Source organism: Poromitra crassiceps (assembly GCF_964638095.1).
Source record: "Poromitra crassiceps genome assembly, chromosome: 15".
Taxonomy (NCBI): Eukaryota; Metazoa; Chordata; class Actinopteri; order Beryciformes; family Melamphaidae; genus Poromitra; species Poromitra crassiceps.
Window position 1 is genome coordinate 15,280,513 of NC_139634.1, and position 7,900 is coordinate 15,288,412.

Sequence of the window (7,900 nt, forward strand, 5' to 3'; positions counted from 1 at the left end):
CTCTTTGACAAAAATATGTATAACTGGTTCTGAAAACCGAGGTGGGTTGTCATTGACATCAGAAACATGTACTGTAATAATTATTGTCCCGGAAAGAGGTGGGGTCCCTTCGTCAGTAGCTAGTACCGTGACATTGTATTGAGAAGCTTTTTCTCTGTCTAGAAGTCCATCTACTACTAAAGAATAATGATTTTTATATGTATTCTTAATTGTAAACGGCACAGAATCAATTAATTTAACCTGAACAACGCCATTTTTACCTGCGTCATTATCTTTAACCGTTATAAGTCCAACCATAGTGTCAAGGGATGCATCTTCCCTGACTATGTTGGCTAAAGATGTGACTGTTATTTCTGGTTTATTATCATTAACATCAGTGATTTCAACAAGCAATTTGCAGTGAGATGCTCTTGGAATTTGCCCCCTGTCTTTAGCTTGGACTCGAATTTCAACTGCGCTGTTTTGCTCGTGATCCAATTCACCGTTAACCGTTACTTCCCCGGTTGTAGAATTAATGGAAAATACTTTAAAGTTATTATCATTGTCGTGGTTAATAAATGAATATATAATTTCTCCATTGAGACCTTCGTCTAAATCCTGAGCATGCACTGAAATCACAGTCGCACCGTGTGGCGTGTTTTCAGGCACTCTGGCTTTGTACAATGGCTTGCTAAAGACGGGAACGTTATCGTTAACATCTTGCACATTAACAGTGATCTGTAACGTCCCCGATCTGGGAGGTTTTCCTCCGTCTACAGCGGTCATTGTTAGTTTAATGACGGGCTGTTTCTCACGGTCTAAGGCTTTTTGCAAAACCAATTCAGCAGACGCACTCTGTTCTTCACCATTCTGTACATCCAGGGAGAAATGATCGTTTGGGTTCAGCTTGTAGCTCTTAACCGAGTAACTGCCTACATCTGCATCATAGGCGTTTGGTAGTGTAAATCTTTCCCCTGGAAAAGCTGATTCAGAGACATTCAAAATGATTCCTGGTATTCGAAAAGAGGGTGTGTTGTCGTTTATATCCAAAATATTAACCTCAAAGCGATAGAGATTAAACGGAGAGTTCACAATGGCTTCCAGTTCCAGAGAACACTTCACATTCCGAGAGCAGAGCTCGTCTCGGTCTATTCTCTCTCTCACCAAGAGAATCCCAGTCTTAACATTTACTTCGAAATACCTCTTATTCGGTCCTGAAATCTGAAAACCTCGACCTCCCAATTCTTGCACGTCAAGATGCAAATCTTTTGCTAAATGTCCTACAGTGGTACCCGGGCTGGATTCCTCCGTGACAGAATACACAATCTGTGTTGCTGCGACACTCCATATGTGGAATACAGGAACAAGATAAAAAACCATATAGTGAAAATGATTCCTTTGTCGTGACATTCTGTCCATATCCCGCTACACAAATGATTCAGAAATATTCCAACAGGATACGTCCAAATCAGACCCCCGCCATACAATGAGGATGTTCTGTAGCCTACGATGAACAAAGAATTAGAAGCCTTCTCTCCTGGACTTAGAGGGAGGAGCATCGCAAACATAAAACGTGTTTACACCTAATATGATAGCGACATCGTGTGGAAAAATACAAGAAACAAGAGAAGATGGAAAAAAGATTTTTACGGAGCCATTACTAAATTATCATTTTTTTTCACCAAGTGGACAGCTGTACAAAATCCAATGCGAGTATTGTGATGTGCCTGAATAAAAGCCACAATACTCATCGTACATGCCAGCAAAAAATGACCAATGTCTATTAATACAAAATGCTGTGAAATAATTACAAAACGGATGCTGCAGAAAGAATTGTGAGCGCTCTAACATGTCAACGCCGTGGACAAAGGTTTCAACAGGGCCTAAGAGTGAAGCAGCAGAATAGCAGAAAAAACGCACCAATGGTTAATGCATATCTGCATCAACTAAACTTACAATTTAGAACAATTTAATTAAATAAAACGTACTATTATCAGTAGTCTTGTGTTTTGTGCCATCACTCTTAACTTTTCTTTATTGGGTAAATTCTGATAGCCTGCGGTTAAAACCACCGTGGAACGAAACATAATGTGAGTTCACGTGATCAGGATGGTTTGTTTATCATGCTAAAGTCTGATTCAGGTTTAAAATGAATGTCTCCACAATTTACCATGTGACATACAAGGTTTCCACCATGTGTAAGATCATAGAGGCGCAAGACATTTGAGAAGGGCGCTTTATGCACTTTCAGCACCACGGACAGCGATAGTACCCAATGCAAGCATTGGCGACAACGCCCAGTGCAAAACCTTTGCTTCTAGCACTCAACATCTCCTTTTTCTAATTACCACTGGCTCAGTACATCAAAGGACGTGTTTCAGTGACCCAGTGTAATTGAAAAAAAAGGGAGATTTTGAGTGCTGCAAACTAGCAACATTGTTGCACTTGCCTTTGCACTGGGCGTAAGATATATAGGGTCCAAGGAATATGATACAATGAAAAATGCCAAATATGACTCTTTCCAGAGCTTAGCAACTATATTCATTCCAAAACATGTTCATTATTGGTGCCTCTTGGAGCAGAGTTAGCCCTATCATTTCCGCCTGGTCGCCATTCGTCTTCTCCCCATACTCGTCACGGGGAGGAGTCTGGGAATAAAGTAGATACATATGTGTGTGGCCTCCAGCGACAGTTATTCTGATGCTAACGAAAAACATGACATCTGAAGCATAATGGCTAAGGAAGTTTTCTAAAGCAATATCACAAGTAATAGCCTATTTCAGTATACAATATATAAACCGTTTAAACATAAATCACGTTTTCTGGTGCAAGGAAACTGTTGGTCTTGCAGACTGTGCACATTATTTTGAACCACGAGTCAAAGCAAGGGCGGAAAAAAGCACTGAGGAAACTCACACAAGTGCAGGCGAAGAGATGGTTCACATTTCAGCACCATGGACAGCGTTCTAGCTGGTCAGTGATCAAAACAGAGCTCTTGCTTATGTGGCCTCATACTCAACATACTGCATATGCATACGAGTCCTATTCAATGACTGTTGCGAAGCATATCATAGAGATGGCATTTCCCACTTCATAATGATTAATGCAACAATTGTGTGCTGCATTACAATTTCACCAAAAGTATGTGTATCAGTTAGGCTACAGCTACATTGTAAGCATGTCATATATTCAAGTAAACCACGCCCCAACGCTTAGATCCCACTGAGTAAAACGGGCCATGCATGCATTCACACCATACGGCTGCAAACAACTCACCTTTTCTGTACTGGGTAAAGTCTGAGTCCGGTTAAAAGTGTCTCCTCCGTTAATACTGATCAGCTCCGCATCTACAGGCGGAAACGGCGCGGGGAAAACCACTACGTCACTCTTCAGCGTGTCTGAGCTGAAACACACGTCATACTGCTGAGTAGATTTAGAGTAAGACCAGCTCCCGTCAGGGTGGGTGGTGATCATTGGGGCGCTGTACCTGCTGAAACTGTTGTCTGTCCTGTGGCATTTGACAGCTATTAAACTGATGAGGCTCAGTAGAAAGATCACTGACACAGACGCAATGGCGATCAGCAAATACAGGTTTAAATCAGAGAAGCTCTCCTCCTTTATCGGCACGTGTCTGAACTGAGTCTGGATGTCAGCTGTGCTTTCAACCACCACTACATCAATAGACACAGTAGCTGACAGGGAGGGCTCTCCGTTATCACAAACCAGCACCATCAACGGGTGAGTCTTCACGTCATTGTCACTCATTCGCCTCTTAGTCCTGATTTCCCCGGTACTGGTTCCGATTCGGAAGAGGTTAGTTCCCTTGGGCTCAGAGAGGTGATAAGAAAGCAGCGCATTGTAGCCAGAGTCTGCGTCTACAGCCCGGATCTTGGCCACAAAGTAGCCCGCTTCAGCAGAATAGGGAATGTTCTCACTGTTAACGGAGCCGTGCTCAGAATAGGGTGCGAGGATCCCGGGACTGTTGTCATTCTCATCCAGGATAAAAACCTTCACAGTCACGTTGCTGCTGAGCGGAGGAACACCAGAGTCTGTGGCCTGAACTTTAAACTGGAACGTTTTTAACTGCTCAAAGTTAAAAGACTGCAGGCTGACTATATCTCCAGTCTCTGAGTTAATGTTTACAACTGATGAAATTGGAAAACCGGAACCACCAGATAATGCTGAATATATTACTTTTGCATTTTCATCAATATCAGGATCAACTGCAGTTATGGTATAAATAGTAGCTCCAACTGGACTATTTTCTTTTACATAAACATTAATCACGGACTCTGTGAAACGAGGTGCGTTGTCATTGACATCAGAAATGTGAACGGTAATAACACTGGTGCTGGAGAGAGGCGGGGTCCCTTCATCTGTAGCTGTGATCACGAGATTGTAAAAATAATCGCTTTCTCTGTCCAGAGGTCCATCTACGACTAAAGAGTAATAGTTTTTATAGTTGGACTTTAGTTTAAAAGGCGCCGAGCCAATGATGTTACAGCTTGTGAGACCATTATTACCCCCGTCTTTATCATTCACAGTCACTAGAGCGACAACGCTTCCTATCTCAGCGTCCTCTTTAACGGGACTCATGAGTGATGTCACTAAAATCTCTGGAGCATTGTCATTTACATCAACTATCTCAACCAGCAGCTTCCCATGTGCACTCCGAGGCGTGGGACCTTGGTCCTTGGCTTGAACACGAATTTCATATGCTGACTGTGCTTCATGATCCAAATTACCCTTAACAGTTATCTCACCAGTTTCTCCGTTTATGAAAAACATATCATCAGGATTCAAGTTTGCACGTTTGACAAAAGAGTAAACCAGCCTGCCATTTTCCCCTTCATCTAAATCTGTGGCATTAAGCTGAATGACTATCGATCCAACCGGTGCATTCTCCCTAACACGGGCCTTATAAAGAGACTTACTAAATGACGGTGTGTTATCATTAACATCTAAAACGTTAACAATTATCTGTAATGTTCCTGTCCTAGGTGGTTTACCTCCATCTACAGCGGTCAGTGTCAGTTTAATCACGGCCTGTTTCTCTCGGTCTAAAGCTTTCTGCAGCACTAACTCAGCAGACACACTCTGCTCTCCACCGCTTTGTACATCCAAGTTAAAGTATTCATTTGGGCTCAGTCGATAGGTCTTTACTGAATTACTGCCCGTGTCTGTATCAATGGCCAGGGGAAGCAAAAAGTGTTCGCCCGTAGGTGAAGATTCAGATATGTTCAGTGAATATGACTTCTCAACGAAGTCAGGTGCGTTATCATTTACATCAACAATCACTACTTCGATGCGGTGGAGTATCATAGGATTACTCAGTATGGCCTCTAAGTTTAGTGCGCATTTTATTGTGTTTGCACAAAGCTGTTCTCTGTCTATTCGGTCGCTAACATAAAGAATCCCCGTTTTTAGATTTGCCTCGAAATATTTCTTACTGTATCCTGAAACGATATTTAGATTCCTCGTATCCAGTTCTTGAACATTTACATTTAAATCCTTGGCGAGATTTCCCACCGCCGTCCCTTTGTCCACCTCCTCGGAAACAGAATAGGATATCTGAGCAGCAGACCAGTCCGGTAAACAAAGCACAACCAGGAAATATATCCAAACGATCTCTCTATTTATTCCACAGCCCATCGCTGCATTCAAATCATCAGATGCGAAAATAACTGCATTAAATCCATGAAAACCGGCCGACCGGACATCGTTTTTCAATCACACACCCAGTCTTATCCTTTCTGTGTCATGACCATTCTGTTCTCCTCACAAAGCGTTTGCAGGCTGCTGACGCTTTACACTGAGAGGAGGAGCCTGCAAATGTGTTGAAATATGTGGTCCTTAGCGACCTCACGCGTTACTGATTTGAAATTATGAAAAATATAAAAACACAAAATTAGCACAGTGTGTGACACACATTATAGGCCTACAACATATGGACTAGAATTACAAGAGTGAAACAGAAAGAAGAAACGACTAAACTCGCGCAGGAGCTTAAAGCAACGGGGGGGGGGGGTGCTTCAAGACAGAGGCGAATACAGGTCGACTAAAAATGCACGGTTGAGGCAAAACAATCTAGGTCTAAATCATTGTGCATGCTGAAATATAATCAGACACCCATACATCTGTTCAAAACAAAGCAATGAAAAAGACTGGTTTCAGGACCATGGACAGCACTTTCGCTTCTTGTAATGCTTTTAATGAAGGTCAAAATCACTGTACTTCGTCGGTGTCACATTTGAAGAATAAGACGTTTTGATTCAACGGGAACAAAAATTAAGGGTGCGAACACACATTTTCAGCACCACGGAGAGCGACATAGGCCAGCATGCATGTGAATGAAGCCAGGCCCATATTGGGTCTGTTTGTGTTGGTTTGAAAACAATATTTCGGCTAATTAAAGGTCCGATCAGGACTAGGCATTACGTACCTTCTCTTTGCTGGGTAAAGTCTGAGTCCGGTTAAATGTGTCTCCTCCGTTAATACTGATCAGCTCTGCATCTACAGGCGGAAACGGCGCGGGGAAAACCACTACGTCACTCTTCAGCGTGTCTGAGCTGAAACACACGTCATACTGCTGAGTAGATTTAGAGTAAGACCAGCTCCCGTCAGGGTGGGTGGTGATCATTGGGGCGCTGTACCTGCTGAAACTGTTGTCTGTCCTGTGGCATTTGACAGCTATTAAACTGATGAGGCTCAGTAGAAAGATCAGTGACACAGACGCAATGGCGATCAGCAAATACAGGTTTAAATCAGAGAAGCTCTCCTCCTTCATCGGCACGTGTCTGAACTGAGTCTGGATGTCAGCTGTGCTTTCAACCACCACTACATCAATAGACACAGTAGCTGACAGGGAGGGCTCTCCGTTATCACAAACCAGCACCACCAACGGGTGAGTCTTGACGTCATTGTCACTCATTCGCCTCTTAGTCCTGATTTCCCCCGTGCTGGTTCCGATTCGGAAGAGGTTGGTTCCCTTGGGCTCAGAGAGGTGATAAGAAAGCAGCGCATTGTAGCCAGAGTCTGCGTCTACAGCCCGGATCTTGGCCACAAAGTAGCCCACTTCAGCAGAATAGGGAATGTTCTCACTGTTAACTGAGCCGTGCTCAGAATAGGGCGCGAGGATCCCGGGACTGTTGTCATTCTCATCCAGGATAAAAACGTTCACAGTCACGTTGCTGCTGAGCGGAGGAACACCAGAGTCTGTGGCTTGAACTTTAAACTGGAACGTTTTTAACTCCTCAAAGTTAAAAGACTGCAGGCTGACTATGTCTCCAGTCTCTGAGTTGATGTTTACCATTAATGAAATCGGAATATTTATGGGATAACTGCCCAGCAATGTGTAAGCCAGTTTAGCATTTTCGTTTGAATCACGATCAAACGCATTTATTTTGGAGATAACAGCCCCTATTGCACTATTCTCTTTCACATACACTTTAACTACGGGCTCTGTAAAACTAGGTGCGTTGTCATTGACATCAGAAACGTGAACAATAACAATACTGGTACTGGAGCGAGGCGGGGTTCCTTCATCGGTGGCTGTAATGGTGATAGTATAATGAGAAATGCTTTCTCTGTCCAAAGGTCCATCTACTACTAAAGAATAATCATTTTTGTAATTCAACATAAGTTTAAATGGCACAGACCCCACCAGTTTAGAGGTCGTAATGCCATTGTTTCCTCCATCTTTATCACTTACAGTAACTAAAGCAACGACTGTCCCCAACTCGGCATCTTCTTTTACTGCCGTCATGAGTGACGTCACTGATATTTCAGGGGCATTGTCATTCACATCAATTATCTGTATCAGTAGCTTAGCGTGCGCACTGCGAGGCGAATGGCCTTGGTCCATTGCCTGAACCCTAACTTCATAAGCATGCGTGTCCTCATAGTCTAACGTCCCCTTAAC

At 43.1% G+C, this 7,900-nt stretch overlaps 1 protein-coding gene and 2 pseudogenes across 4 annotated transcripts in view; all 3 read right to left on the bottom strand.

Annotated features, from left to right (window-relative positions):
- Positions 1 to 7,900, bottom strand: part of LOC310790483 (protocadherin alpha-3-like) — a gene marked incomplete at its 5' end in the record, with an annotated part of 213,351 nt that overhangs the window by 44,110 nt on the left and 161,341 nt on the right. The window lies entirely within an intron of this gene.
- LOC310790760 (protocadherin alpha-8 pseudogene) lies at positions 3,169 to 5,631 on the bottom strand (annotated as a pseudogene). Its single transcript has one exon. The product of its transcript is annotated as a protocadherin alpha-8 pseudogene (transcript).
- Positions 6,407 to 7,900, bottom strand: part of LOC310790761 (protocadherin alpha-2 pseudogene) — a 6,109-nt pseudogene continuing 4,615 nt past the window's right edge. Inside the window, exon 2 of the transcript in view lies at positions 6,407 to 7,270. The product of the transcript in view is annotated as a protocadherin alpha-2 pseudogene (transcript). The remainder of the gene's footprint in view (positions 7,271 to 7,900) is intronic.